General features: G+C 35.8%; 1 protein-coding gene across 10 annotated transcripts in view; it reads left to right on the forward strand.

The window, feature by feature from the left end:
* The window catches only part of FOXP2 (forkhead box P2), a 406,074-nt gene that overhangs the window by 318,461 nt on the left and 72,332 nt on the right, over positions 1–15,281 (forward strand). For 2 of the 10 annotated variants that reach the window (XM_071423683.1, XM_071423681.1), the window contains one exon: positions 2,839–2,909. The exons of the other annotated variants lie outside the window; for them this stretch is intronic. The gene's annotated coding sequence lies outside the window, so the exon portion shown is untranslated. The remainder of the gene's footprint in view (positions 1–2,838; positions 2,910–15,281) is intronic. 10 annotated transcript variants of the gene reach the window in all.

Genomic DNA, 15,281 nt, shown 5'->3' on the forward strand with positions numbered 1-15,281 from the left:
TAATATTTTCGATAGTTTTATTTCACCAGAGATTTTTTTTCTTCAAAACTGAAGTGAAGGAAGGGAATTTGAGGGTTGCTTGGTTGATGGGTTTGTTAAATATGCTATAGAGTATTATAGGTATGCCCATACATCTGGTGACAGAACAAAATGATTGAGGATTTCAGCAGTATTCTCCATTAGTTATCCTCCCATATCTGAAGAAAAACTGAAGTGTCTGGCAGTTTTACTTTTGCTGTTTGCCTGGAAATAGTTTTAGGGCATTGCACCTCTGTGATGCTGTCTGAATGTGTGAAGTCAATACAGAGTAGTCTGGTTTTACATCTATTTAACATAAATACAAATGACTACTTCAGGTGCATACTAAGGAGAAGTCAATGTTAGATAATTGGTCTCTTGGAAGAGGGCTTTATTGCACCAGACAATAGAAGGTTACACCTTGTCTCTGCCTTTCACCTTAATAGTCCAGGCTCAAGGGCCTTTTTGTCACCATTCATAGTCAAGGCACTTTTAGTCAACACATTGTTGTCAACACATAGTCAACACAGCTTTAAGAGACAAATTATGCAATCTGATTTAGACATCTAATTAGGATTTAATGAATTGTGCCACAGAAATGCCTATTTTTCTCTTTTGATTACTTCAGATGACTATTTCAGATTTAGATTGTAGTGCAGACTTTTTGCATTTGGTAGAGCAATATCGCCCATTACCACTTCTATTTTTTTTCTTTAATTTCTTCTAAATAAATGACTGACTATAAAATGAGCAGGACTCATTGTCAATTGAGTTTTACCTATTCAAACTGGGCATTTTAGACTACATTCTACATAGTCAAACTCAGGATTGTCTAAATTCTGTTACAGCAGCCTCCCTGCTCAGGAGGAGAATCAGAGAGAGTTATAAATTCTGTTCAGTTTGCTTTTGCTTTTTTGTTTTTTGTTGTTGGTTTGGTTTGGTTTTTTTTCCCTAGTGTTTATCATTAGTTGAAAGCAAACAACTAGTTCTAGTTGAGATATTGTGTTCAGGTGATGTGCCTTTTATCCCATAGCACCAAGGGTAGGAAATACTCATTCTACATGGAACTTCAGACTAGTCATCTAAGTACTGAAATGGGCTTGATAAAGGCAAAGTAGTTAGTGTTGTAACCCAAATGCCTTAGCCATCACTTATCCCACTCACGAGGAGTTCAAACAAAATTTGCTGGCTATTTCTATTAAAAAAATAAAATGCAGCAGTCATTGTTTTGTTGGAAAATTCTGCCTATTATTTCCTGATGGTTGTTTCTCTTAGAATCATGTTGCATTCTTTGCTTGTCTTTGAGATTATGAGTTTGACCACTTTGTTCATTTGGAGTATGGTGACTTCTAGAGTGAATTTTTTAGCAATGTTTCTAATGTTTAACTGTTTTAGTGAATTTCCTAGCTTCAACTGTGTACACTGTTTCTTTGAATACATTAAAATATTGTAGTATCTTGGTAGTTCCTTGGTTCTCATCTGTTATACAGTCTCATCTATTATAAGTCACATTATGGTTGCACAATAAATGAGGTAAACATCTGTATTTTGTGATGGGAATTTCATTCCTTTAGGTTTTCTCAGAAAGCACAGAGCTTCCACACTTTGCTGTATTTCTTGGCAACTGGTCATTCTTTAACATAAATCAAATATGTACAATAGATGTGCTTCTGTTATTATTTGACTGTTTCAAGATTTCTGTAGTTCGGATTCATTACATTCCTTGTGTTCACGGAATTCCTTTTGTTGATTTCAGTTATAGAAAAGCCTATGAGGCAGACTCTAGAAATTTTTTTTTCAACACTGCATGTCTTTTTATATGTGAAGATCCACAAGTGTATATTTACATAGTCAGCTATTGTGCAATCTTAGTACAGATAATAAACTGCAGGGCTGTTAATCATGCACCTTTCTCAACTGAACTTTACTAGTCTCTTTCCCTCTATTATTACAAGTCTCTGCTGTTAACACTACCAGTAATATTATTCTCTCTTTTTTTTTTTTATTTTTGAATTTTGCATATCATTTTTTTCAAATCATTGTGATTTGTAGGCCAGGAGAGAGAATGTCTGATCCAAAATTAGTCACAAATTCAGTGTCTTGCCCCTTACTGAAGCCAAGAATATGGTTTTTATTAAAATAAAAAATATATATATTAATTTTATATAATGGGTTAAGAGTAGGTTCTAGCTGCCTAATAGATCACACACATGATTTAAGTCCTGTGAACTTAAGATGCAGTAGATTTTCAGACTAAAGTATTTATATGCATACAAAAATATTTTAAGGTTATTTTGGTATTTCTAAGATATAAAAGTTAGCAAAATTCCTCAAAGGTACATAATTTTAAAAATTACCGTTATAGAAGGAAAAAAAAGCTCTGTGATGCATTGTTATACCTTTTTGAAGATTTTAAAGCTAGCTTTTTTTATATATAATTTGCATTTCCTATATACATAGTGATGTGTTTTTGTATAAAGGTTCCATTCTAGTTTTGTTTGGGAGAATCTGCATAAATTGTGTATGGTTTCTCCATTTGTGAATAATGTGGTGACTCCAAACTCACACCAATGAAACCATCATACTTCTCATATCATGTATGGTATATAACATACAGACAGACTTACACTGAGGTAGAGGATGATACTGAAAATCTCTTCCCTCTAGGCTTGAAAAATGACAAAAAAAGTAGAAGACACTTTTTGTGCCTTGGGAAAAACAGATCAAGAAATTAAAACTCCAGTCATTACCAATAACCTTAAAATGTATTTTAATGTGCTGCAGCTTCAGTTACCCTCAGCTGAAGCTTCTCTATTTTAGCTTACAGGGTCTTGTGACCTCAGCCCATAGCAGAGTTTCAACAGTAATAGCGACAGCCATCTTGGATAAATGTAAGTGAATTTTTTCCTCATTTCTATAGTTTCTCTCCCTCACATGCACTTTTGGAGTTTTGTTTTTCACTCAGGATGTAGACAGTATTCCTGACAACACTTCTGCTCTGTGCCAAGTAGCATGATTGACACAAAGTATAAGTAAAGCATCTAAGTGGGATTTCTTGCCTTTTAAATGTCACAGTATGAGACTCATCCTGTGCTTTTGAAATGCCAGTATGATGGCCATGCAAACTTTATTTTACCTGGAGCTAGCTTGGTGGTAGTTTTCATTATCAGCCAGGATTAATCTGCAAAAAGTGAAGCGGTACAAAAAGATTTTGGCCATATAATCTTGTTTTAGTTAATGCAAAGGATGAAATCTAGGATAATTCACAGAATATTTTTTAAGGAAAGGTTTGCCTTCTTCAGTCAGCTTTATCATTTCAGTTCTGCTTCACGTCAGATTGTGGTAATTCCATTTCCAAACTTTGCTCTGCATTCACTAACTGTTGCATAAATCTGGAGCTGGAGCTGGGAAAGGCTACACATTATACAGACTGCCTCTGTAACAACTTCCAGAAATACAAGTTAAGGAATTAAGAACATCTTCCCACTATTGGTTTCTGAAGAATACAACATACAGCAGTCATTTTTTATTTCAATAGTCATCATGTTATTCTAATGGGGAGACAAACAGAAGAAAATAGAAATAGAGTTATTCATTTAGAAAGTCCTGTCTTGTATGCTGATAGCCTGAAGAAGCTGGCATTTGGTAGGAACTTACAAAAGATAGCTGGACTTAGATATTCTTTATTATTTAGTCCTGAGTTGGCCTTTGTCTGAATTCACCATTTCTGAATAAAGTAGCATCCTTGGTCTGTTGAATCACTGTGCCACCCCTCCATTTTCTGTTTATTCATATACCTAATTCATTTCTATTCATTTTCAATTTGTTACATATATGTAACATGATACCTAAAATTCCAAGGCTTTATTTACATATAAATAGTTGCACTGTAGCTCTGTAGCTACAGTAGTACCTTCTTAATGACCTATGCTAGCTGAGCACATGATTGTTCAAATGCAGCCTGTTCTCTTCATGTGGTTTCATAGGATGTCTCTGTTCACAAACTGTATGAAATGAAGGGCCACACCTATGGAGCAGTTAAGGCTAAAGCCAGCAGAAATGGAACTGCCTCCATCCATCCATCTTACAAACATGACATTCAGAGATTGATACTGGGCTGTCTTGGTGTTTTACCTGCAAATCTGTAGTCAGCTTAAAAAGTCATTACAATTCCAATCTTCTAGCAAATACGTGGTTATGGTAATACCTCTGTAATAATTGTGAGACTGAATTATATATATAGCAGAGCCTGGAAGATGTAAGAGTAGAAATACTTGTACCAAAACCAGTTTATTATCTTGAATTCTTGAATTGACTCAAACTTTAGTGTGCCATGTAGGTGGGAGTGGGCACTGCCATCATCTGCACACAGAAATGAAGTAGTAAAAGAAATATCATGCCTAGAATCTATTCTTTTCTGAGTAAAACTATATGAATGGAAAAAAGGTGTAAAAAATATTGGTTTGGCTACCAGTTCTAAGGAGGAATATACCAAATCATGAAGAATAATTTCTAAAGTTTCTCAGAGGAAACAGTTTAGTAGTAACCTGTGCCAACCCTGAGGACCAATGTCCTCAAAGGTAAAGTTGTTTTATAATAATTACCATAAATATTAATTTAATTTCAAAAGAAGAGAAGGTGTTCTTACATTTGTCATTGCAAAGCTGAGTTAATGAAAGCGCTTTGCAATCACTGTCAATGGGAAGTATGTATAGATTTTGAAAGTGTTTGCATCTAAAATAAAAGCTCAATTTCTGAGGAACTTCACAAAATCAGCACTCTAATGACAGCAGTTTAAAACTCAGCCTTATCTACATGCTTATCAAATACCAGTTATTTTGTTGGAGCCATATATGCCAACATAAATTCATTGCCACTGCAGGCTCAGCCCTGTACTTGGTATCTTTTTGACACTGTGGTTTATGTGACACCTCTGTCCCAGTAAGTGATGTGATCCTTACGTACAAGAATGATCCCCTGCTTTGATAACTGTCTCCATCTTGTAACAACATCAAGATTATTGAATTAATAGAATGATAATGTGATTCCATAGATCTTGTTAAAACAGTATTCCCTTCATAATAGATACTTAAGAGTGTGGTTTATTTCCTTTTATTATTTATGTAGCTCTTCCAGTTGCCTGTGTACAGGGGAGACAGATAAAAGTTAAAAGAACATGTGTGTATATATATTTCACACTTTAGGGCTTTTTAACTACACTATGTAGCTTGTTCAGTATTTGGTGTATATATAAATAGTATGTAAAATATGCATATATATATATATATATATATATATAAAAACATGTTTAACTGCTATATTGGGCCTTGGATATAGCTCATCATTTAACACTTTAGTATGTTATGTGAGGACTTTAAAATACAGTAGAAAGGATTTTGTGAAAATTATGTTATAGAAATTGTGAGGGAGCATGCTGGGAAGTTATACATTGTGAAAAAGCTTGCTATGAAATAGTTTAGGATACCAAAAATTCAGATGCTCACAAATCCAGCCTGCTAATCCTTTTGGCCAATAGATATAACATTATGTACTTCCTACGTGATACTAAACTTCTAGGAATTTCAGTTTCTTTTCTGTGTTACACTGTCATGCTTCCACAAGTCTACCCTAGCGCAAGAGACATTTGTGCTCCATAGTAAAAACCTGAGGATTTTGTTGAGATACTGAAGTAACACAGGTACCGACAGTGTTGCAGTCAGAAATATTTTGTTACATTATTCTAATGGTTCTTCATAATTGTCTTTACATCCTCAATGTATAAAAGGCAAAGAAATGTTAGACACCAAAGAACTAAATCCATTCCCACAGTATATGTTACTGCAGATATAGATTTTATTCAGCCTGAAATCTCCTTTCTTTTAATGTTCCATGGGCACTGAAGTCTGGATGTTTGGAGTGAGTTGAGGCTTGTGTAGATGATTTTTCTCAAAGATCTGTGCACTCTGCTCCCACCAGATTAATTTCCAGAGCCCACTCATTGTGCTGTTGCCTACAAAGTAACAGGGAACTGAGAAAAAACTGAGAAATTTTCATTTCTCAGTGTCTTTGCATCCTAAATTGGAAGATTTTGTTTGACATAATGCAACAATTGACACTGTGGTTTTCTTCAAAACTCATTCATTTAAGGAATTGGTTTAGGGCATCTTACATTGGGCAAAATTTAGCAAGATTGTGGCTTTTGCCACTTTAATGAGTTTGCTGTTGAGAAACTCCCAGCAATGTCTCGGTCAACACTGCTGACTACAAACAGATAGAGAGACAGATAGATGTGTATATATACTTTTTTTAAAGCAGGACCTAAAGCTTTGTGCTTCCCAAAGTAAAGGTAAATAGCTTAAACCTCTTCAGCAACTCTATAAACAAGAAGATGCCAGCAGCATGTCCGCTTTTCTATTACCTGTCTGTGTTCTTCTTCCATGTGTAAATCCTGCTCTAATTTCTTTGTGTTTGTTGCCACTATTTGATATTTATACAGAGTTCAAAGAGTTTGCAGAGAAAAAAAATTCCAACTTAATAATCCTTAACTGGTCTTTAAATTTATTCAACCATTCATACTTCTACTTTTCCTCTCTTTGAATATTTTTTCTAGCCATTGTTATGACTTGTAACAGAGTCTAAATGCCCATAATTTAGAAAACTCTTCAGAGAACATAAGCTTGAGATTTTTTACCAGATTGATAAAATTATATTTTTTCGTCCTCAGTTGGGTTTGCCATGGTTGGGAATAGTAACTATTCCACTGAAAGAAGCAAAAGAGTAGTGAAAATTGTGAAGTCTTTTACAATTTTAGTAGATCAGTATCAGTAGTAATAAAACTGATCCAGCATTGAACATTTCATTAGAGATTCATTAAGTATTCCATTTATCACATTTTTATTGTGACTTTTCAGTACTAAAATGCTCTGAAATTTGTTATAGTAATTTTGGGTCAAAAAATATAATTTTGAAGAAGTTGAAACATTCCTACATTTTCAAAACAACGTTGTTAATACTAGTTTTTCAAGGTTGCATAATGTCGAAGTCAGGTTCATCTCAAGCAAAACTTTTGCTTTGGAATTTCCTTCACTAATATTCTTACAAGAGCATATTGGAAAAATGTTAATTTAGGTGGAAAAAAAAGCTGAATTGTTTGTAAGCAATATTTTTAACCCTTCAGAATTGCTTGTGAATCGCATAAGTTGCTTTTCATGCTGTTGTCTAATGCTCACGTTTTATAGCGCAGAACTGGATTATTCTTCTGCCAATTTGGGTGTGAGCAAAACTTTGCTACAGGACCTGCAAACCTTAGTTATATTTTAGTAGTGTTTTATGAAACACTAGTTTTGAACCTCCTAGAATTTTTGGATGGAAAATGTTTCTCAGTTATCACTTTTAATTTAAAGGCAAGTCTGAGTCTCTTCTTACAGACTTGAAGAGCTGTGGCTTCTCTGGTATCACGCAGAAGGTGAGACATGATCTTTTCATTAGGAGTACTGTAAACAGTGTATATATGTGAACTGTAATAATGTCTTTTGTCAAGAGGAAAATATTCAGGGTCATGCAGTATTTAAATGAATATGTCTGGGTTTTGGTAAGCCCAGCTCTAGAAACATCCCAACATCTCTCATTCCTGAGGTCAGTTCTAGGGGCAGCTGTTGTCAGCTGTCAAACTTGGGGGCAAAGCTGTAGCTTTGATTTCAGAGGTGGGTCAGGTGTTCAGATACAAATGTACGTTTTCTTCTGTTTGTAAGATACAGACCAGTGTAAAAAAAAAGATTACTGATAAAGTTTTAACTGATATGGCATGAAATCAGTAAGAGAATAGTAGTGGAAAGCGTGTTATAGCCATTTCATTCCAAAATACATATTTTGTTGGTAAATGGCATTATTTTTTCATCATTAATTATATCTTTGGAAAAAATTTACATATTTTTGTACTTGTATGTACATGTCTACAGATAATAATAGGCTTTAATTGATGCAGAGGAGCTTTTTGTTAAATGTCCAATAATTTTGGGAAACGAGCAAAGTAAGAAAGTGCTGGAATAGGAATTTAACCAAGAGGAATTCCAACATAATTGTTGTGGAATTCCTCTTGGTTAAATTTTGTTTAAATATTTTAGACAAATGTCTGTCAGAAATACACCCATTTATTCTGCATTTGAAAAGGAGGATGTGGTAGCTCACTTGCTAAGGTGTCTTTTTGGTCTAAAATTTACATAACAATTTTTTATCAAGAAATACTTTTATTTTGGTTTATTTCTTTTAATTAAAATTCAAATTAGATTGCTATTCACTGCTTAACAGTTATGCCTATATGTATGTTTAATGAACATCAGTTTGGGAAGTTTTGTTATGAGTAATCCAAATAGTGTAACAGAAAGTTACATCTATTTTTCTTAGAATAAATATCTGAATGCCATTAAGGTAGTCTCTGAGTGTTTCTACAACTAAATAAAAGTGAGAGGTAAATAGAATTTTATACAGAAAATATTTTTGAATATTTGACATAGAAGTCTATGTCTCAAATGTTGCAAAAGGTTCTATACTTCTTTCAAATTTGTACAATGATGTAAATAATACTGAATTTTCTTAGGCTCAAAGCTTTGTGATTAATTGATTTCGTGTCTAGAGAGACAAAAACAAATTATTCTAAATCTGTAATTTTCAGGGAAGCTGTGTTCAGAGAGCTTTGGAAAGTACTGCTTTATTAAATCCTAGGCACTTTCATGAAATAAAGTTTTGAAAAAATTTTAAAAAATAAAGACTTAACAACTTACTGATTTTAAAATGAACCCACTTCTCCATTTTGGGACTCTGCTTGCTCTCTGAGTTGGAGGGAGTAAGGGAGTGGAATTCCTGCCCTGCCAGGCTGAAAGCAGGAGGAGAAGCAGCTGTGAGGCTGCTGCTGCAGCTGGGGGAGCCGCTGGCCCTGGCCAGCCCAGGGTGAAGGGTGTCGGTGCTGATCCAGAGCGGAATGGCTGAGAGAAAAGGGAGTTTCTGGAACCTGCTGGTCAGCCATCAGTCCTGGTCAGTGAGACCCTGCAGGGCAGCTCCCAGCTGGGCTTTCAGCCCTGCCCAGGTTCTCTGCATTCCCTGGTAAAAGGGGAAGTGGGACATGGCCCTAGCCATTGCAGGCTTTTAATGAAATGCAATGAACCCCACTTCTGTGTAATTTCAAAGTCAGCATTTTCAGTGAAATAAGTGTCAAAATATTTTCTTTTTTCTTATTTGCTTGTCAGAACTCCTTTTTTGTTCTAGCAATAATCATTTAACGTGGTTTATATTAATTCAAACTTAGGGTGTTGTTTCATACTGTGCTGGGTTTGAAATGTGCTGCTGCTATTTTTGACTATGAGGAGTTGTGCATTCAAAACATCGTCCCTTGTAGGCCTATTAAAGCTCTTCAGTTCCCTATAAATATTGCATCATAAGAACTTTAAAAATATGCATTTTGTTTAGTAGTCCTGGATGTGCTATATATGGGGTTTTTTCTGACAAGCAGCATCCAAGATCTAGTAAATCACAGTTCTGATAATCTTTTGAAAACATAAATAATACTTCTGTAAACATATAATGTCATCCTTAACAAAAATGCATTATTTAAGAAATATCAAAAATATTTTAAGGTAGGTTGATGAAGATATGTTCATACAGTGAAATAATCAAACTATTATCAGTATACAAGACTGAAGAAAATATGTTGAAAATACATGTACCATTTTTATGATTCCTCTTGAGAATGAGTTAGCTCTAATGGAGGTGCTCTGCCAGTTTTATTTAAAGATCTGTACTTAAAAATGACTAATTTTATAGCATGTATTTTCTGTTTATGTGCCTGTCAGTTTTAAACAGCCTTTTATATGTAAATGCACGATGACAGTTCTATATTCTGTGTCATTTCGTCACTAGAGTTTTTCATGCTATTGGAATAATCCCTTAACAGATATTTATAGAGTTTTTACTGTTATTTTGACAAATCAGACATTGTTATTAAAGTGATAAAAGAAAGTATTTTTAATGCTTTTTTGCATTAGAAGTTCTAAACTTTTTTTAAAAAATGTTTCCTAGTTCTATTTTAGTGAACCTTTTACAGAAATTGTTTCTTTCCAGTTCCATTTTTTATGCTAAAAAAATATGTAAACCTGTTCTTGGAACTTCTTTCTAAACAGTTTGTTTCTATATCACTAAAGATCTATCCTTATTGCTCTTTCAGTCATTTCATTGTGACTATAGCCAGCTGTGTATTCCATGAGGTTAACTCATGAATATCATGAGTTATCATGAGTTTACCAGTGCTGGATGTGGCTCCCCTTAGAGACAGATTGTTTACCTGTAATTATCAAAGCAAACAAACACTGGTTTATTATCCGTAATATTTGTGCTTTGGAAAATGTGTTGCCTTTTCATGGGTGATGCACTCTCAAGGTAACAAGTTTGGAGGATTTCAGCTGTATTGTCCATTTCAGTGCATGCCTAAACAGTGGCAAAGCATAGAATGGTTTGAGTTTGAAAGGACTTTAGTGTCTGGTTCCAACCCCCTGCCATGGTCAGGGACACCTTGCACTAGACGAGGGTGCTCAAAGCTCCATCCAATCTTACCCTTAACAGTTCCAAGGCTGGGGAATGCACAACCTCTCTGGACAACCTGTTCCTGTGCCTCACCACCTCACATTTGAGTTTCTTCCTATATCAACAACTCCCATCTTTCAGTTTAAAGATAGATGTCTTATCACTGCAGGAAGAGAACACTGTAATTTCTGAAGAAATGTTTAAATTTGCCTCATTCCCTAGGTAGCACTTCATATTTTGGTACTAAACCTGTAGACTACAAACAAATTGTAAAAAACAAATAAAGTATTTCCATAGTCTTGGAAAAAACCCCAAAACATTGGCAGGTGGCATAGAAAGTCAGTGAAAGGACAGAGACACTCACCTGTGTCTAATGAAGGAGGTGACATTTCAGTAAATGGAAGGTGCTTAAATATATGCTGTGTGTTGGCAGTCTCCCAAGACTGCTGATGGAAGTGTTCCTGGGGAAAGGAGCAGTGTATTGAGGAAACTGCTGCTTTGAGCTGCGTTGTGAGAGTGGCACTGGGACTGGCTAAATGCCTGGTGGGAGGCACCAGGATAGCAGAACCATTCAAACAATACCAGCTGTTGAATCCATGGACAGCTTTCAGGTCTCTCCTTGACAGATACTGCTAAACTATGTTTACCCCAGTTTATCTGCAGTTTTTTTTCACCCCAGAGCCCTGTGGCTTTTCAAATGAACTTTCAAAAAGTTCAAATCATCTCGCCTAACCTAGGACATTAATTTTAGGTAGTGTTGTGAGAAGCAAAGTCAGTCTAAAACCTGTGTCTGCAGTAGAAAACAGTGACAGGTGAGGACAATGCTGGTTTTACAAGGATGGGACTAGTCAGTGGATTTGAACATTGTCTTCTGTTGCCTCTAGAAAATGCTCAGGACAAGCAGACATATCAGTAAGATGGTTAAAATGTTATTACTGTACAAACCCTGGTACATAAGATAATACGAAATTAGTAATGTTAATATTCTATTAAGTTTCCTGTCAGGCTCAGGTATCTAATGAGACAAAGAGGGGGAGCTTTTGCCATGATAAATTTGTCTTTTTGGCTGTCATGCTAATACTAAAAAAGTATTCATGCTAATAACCATGTCACTGCACACCAGGGCAGATCTGACCACAGTCTTGAAACACTGCATTTGATATACAAATAGGTGTGTTTGTATGGCTAAACAGCAGGACAGATAACAAAACAAGATCAGAAATTTATACTCATGCATGTATATGGCTGCACTTTCTATAAAACAGAAAAAGTTGCAACTCTCTTATTCATGAAATGCCGCAGTGATTTCTACTTGGCTAGAAACACATCTTTGCATTACACACCCAAAAGGCACATAAACAAGTACTGAGAAATTAATCTAAACTGCACTGCATTGTTTTAAAAGTTTTAATTAATGAAAGTCTCTTTTCAAATTGCTATATAAGGGTGATATAAATGAAAGACTGTAGAAAGGTTCACATAATGTGAAAACATACACAGCAGTTCCCTGGCCTGATGAGTGATTTCTTGCCCTAGTTCTAGCATCTCTTGACAGTGTTGGTCACTGTTTCTGTTTTCTTGTGCTGTTTTAATCTGTGGCTGTTGAGTGGGGAGCACTAATAGTAATGGTTAGAAATGAGTCGTTGACTGCATCATCTCCTTATTCTCTTTACAGCCAGCTTTACCCATTCATTGTCTTCTTGTACACAAAATTAATTTTCTTGTAGTGAAGCGCTTGAAAGAAGCTTGCTCCAGCTGCTCCAAGAAGCAGATAGATGGGCTACAGACCTGCATTTCATGATTGCTGGTATGGCCCCCTTTTATCACAAACCGATCAAAAGAGCCTAAAGTGGACAGATAAGGGATTTTATTCAACTACCAGACAGGGAAATAGGTGCATTGGATTAATCTCAACACTTCATGAAAGCCTGAGAATTGTCCTCATGTCAGCTGCTCTTTGGGCCAAATGATAGTTTTTATTGCTTAAATGTGACTGAGATCCATCCATTTCACCCAGAGGTAGGAACAACTAACACCAGTTAATCCCCATGCATCCCTGATAAATGTACATAAAGCTACAGAGTACTTGTCAGCCTTGACAGGGTAAATGGAGAACTGTCCTATTGAAGGCTAGTTTGGCTGAGATCAAAAAATGTTTCTTTTATATCTGTCTAAATAATATGCATAAGATATGCTGCTGATATGTTTGGATACTCTGTTTTCAATCTTCTGCACCTGCAGCATGTGCCTTTGCTGTGGCTGGCACAACTCAAAGGAGAAGGGACAGGATTTGGAATGGAAATCTTGGGTATGTTGTGTGTGTCCTGGGCAAGGTGGCAGCGATACCCAAATCATTGTGATCTGGGTAGCCTTACCTTTCTATCTGAAACAGTCCTAAAATGGGGTTTTTACATCTTATGTGCAAGGGTTACAAGAGAGAATAGCTCTGTAATCCACATGCTGGCCACAGTTTATGCCTAGAGTATGTTTATGTCAGCTGGAGATAGAATTTTTTTTTCTGTCATTTGCACCCATATAAAGTTATCTTTATTTTGCTGGTGGTAATAGCTACATGTTGTTTAAGAAATGGAGGGCAGGGAGGAGGGAGGGGAATGGAGAGAGAAAGAAGTAAATCTTTAGACTAGGAAAAATATGTTTTCAAATGTTCATTTTGAAGAAATATTTTCTTAACATCTAATTGATTCCAAGATTAGGCACAGAACATGCTTATGTGCACATTAAGACATAGAGCAGCATAGACTGATTCTACATGGGCATACAGAAGCAGCTGGAAAAACCTTGGCCCCTCCCTTTGATGAGGAGCCAGGTTTTCTAAGCATTGTGCAAGGGAAAATTGCCTTTTCTGTAACTTTAAGCTCAGGGAAAAGATGCAGAAAACTAAGGCATAGGAGTGCCTCAGTGCACAGAAAAGCTCCAAGATAAATAGATGTGAAGGTCTGGCAATTATACATACGTCCTTTAGTCAGACTGTGGCTGGGGATTCTGTAGCTTTGAAAATCGTACTGCACAGATACTGGTCATGCATGTTCTAATAATAGCAATCTCCATAATTCCAAAATAGGCCCTGATTCATTCTCCTGTTTTTGCACAAGGTATAATGTTTCATTTTAGTTCCCTGGCTAGTTGGTGAAAAGAGAGGAACACATTCCAATTCAATATTTCAAGTATTCAAGATGTAGTTGAGCTGAATTATTTTCTGATTGTATCTGAGTTTGTGTTTACTATTTGAAGACTTTTTTTGGGGGAAAGTGTTGTTTCCACCATTTTGTATTTACATGTTTCACACTCGAGCTTTAAGCTGGGAAATGGCACAAGTGTTGTTCTGGTGAGCTGGGAAAGATGTTTGTCTTGGCTAATCTCTACTTCCTCTTAAAGCAGAAATTCTCAGAGGGGATCAGAACAATTACGCACTTTGTGAAGATCTGGAAATGCAGATGAGAACCTTCAGCCTGTGTACATTTTACAGCACGAACAAAATGCAAATGTAGAAAATTTTAAGGAGGTGGTAATTGAGTTTCATGGGATGGAGTTTGATTTGGCCATGTGGGGAAGGAATATTTCAATTTGTTTGGATGCATTTTGTTGGAAAACAAAAGTCTCGAATTGCTTTAAAATACACTGGGCCATTGGAGTTCCTTTAAACTAGTAGAAACCTAAGTCACCATGTCATTAGTTAGCTGAAATTTTCTAAAGTTGTCTTGTGTCCACTGAGAATTGAAACACAACTAGAAAAAATCCCATCATTAGGAAAGTATATTGATTTTTTCAAATTGTAAGATTGACAATACATTTTAGTTTATACTTTTTGATGTATATACTAAGGACCATCTGTAGGTCACATAGTCCTGGTTTGAAAACATACAAGATATTCCACTTCAGGAGTAATTTTAGTGTCTCCAAGTGTCTACAGGTGGGTAGTTCTTTTCTTCTTCAATTGTGTGGGTTTCACTCATGCACTGCTTGGTTTTTTCTGCTGTCTAAAGGAAAGGAAGTCTTCTCATCACCAAATGTAACATGCCTACATGGGGAGGTTCCTTGTGATTCATGGAGAGAAAGCTCTCACACAGAACAATTCAAAATTCAGAACAGAGCTCAGTTTATTCAGTATGAATTGCCATCTGAAAGAGATTCTCTCTTTCTCTCTTAACTGTATAAATAGTATATAGACACTCCTCCTAATTTATACTGTTAAAATTATGAGCTATGGTTTGCCTGGCCACTGGCTGCGCACGTGCTGGCATTGTCTCGTGAGTGGGAAACAGTGCAGATGGATTGGGGGTTTCTGATATCCAAATAGTACAACACTCTGGAAAACTGATTTGGGTGGTGAGCCATATAGTCCTTGGGCTTTCTGTAGGTCTTGTGATGATAATTTTTTACATGTACTGTAGCTCATTAGAAACTGGACTGAAATGGGAAGTATTATTGGCCATCAAATAGTTTCAGACATCAGTAATTCATGAGTGTCATTGATCTGAGGCAGATAAGTACTGTTGCCCCAGAACTTCATACCCCATTACTCGCGTTTCAAGTCCATAAAGTGTTACATAATGTTTGTTTTTGAAATACCTTTAAACTGAAAAATAAATTTAAGTTTTAATTCTTATTCCTGTAGTATTTGAAATGCATGTGTCAATGAAGAGCTGAATTATACATTGTTGTATAAATGA

Source organism: Agelaius tricolor, unplaced genomic scaffold (genome assembly GCF_023055355.1).
Source record: "Agelaius tricolor isolate 1412-34295 unplaced genomic scaffold, bAgeTri1.0.p SCAF_3, whole genome shotgun sequence".
Lineage (NCBI taxonomy): Eukaryota > Metazoa > Chordata > Aves > Passeriformes > Icteridae > Agelaius > Agelaius tricolor.